The sequence below is a fragment of the Aplysia californica genome, unplaced genomic scaffold, assembly GCF_000002075.1.
Source record: "Aplysia californica isolate F4 #8 unplaced genomic scaffold, AplCal3.0 scaffold00341, whole genome shotgun sequence".
NCBI classification, from domain to species: domain Eukaryota; kingdom Metazoa; phylum Mollusca; class Gastropoda; order Aplysiida; family Aplysiidae; genus Aplysia; species Aplysia californica.
The window spans coordinates 586,999-587,513 of NW_004797611.1; the positions used below are offsets into that span (position 1 = coordinate 586,999).

General features: G+C 38.1%; 1 protein-coding gene across 1 annotated transcript in view; it reads left to right on the plus strand.

Annotated features, from left to right (window-relative positions):
* LOC101856198 overlaps positions 1–515 on the plus strand; it is a gene marked incomplete at its 5' end in the record, with an annotated part of 19,370 nt that overhangs the window by 675 nt on the left and 18,180 nt on the right.

Here is a 515-nt window from a genome sequence, read left to right on the forward strand (position 1 = left end):
AACGGTTGGGAGGGGTTAACAACAAGAAACAATACCTAACCATATTATATTTTTAAAATTAAAGACAGGGATGCGGTATGTTGACTCTTTTATCATGAGCTGAATATTTTAAAGTTGCGTTTGATTTATTTGTCGCTTCAAGCACAGAAACTACTGTCTTTATTTGACTACTCTACACCTCTTTTTCGCCCGGAGACGCGTTCATCTATTGTGTTTAAGCATCGCATTGACGAAGGGCAGGATTGAAAAACCTAAAAGATGTTGGGGTTTCATGTTTCTCTTGATTAAGGCTGAGAATAGAGAGAAAAGAAAGGGATGCCAACCGCAAGAAAAATGAATGGATCAATCAATGAATCAACAAATCAGTAAATTAAAACATTGGTTGATTAAAGCAATGGTCACCATCATCATCATCCAGTGCCAGATTTGCGCCAGACATCGGCGATCATGATTTTCCATTCATTCCTTTGCTCGGATGCTCTAAAAATAAGCTACGTTTCCCTAATCATTCCCTG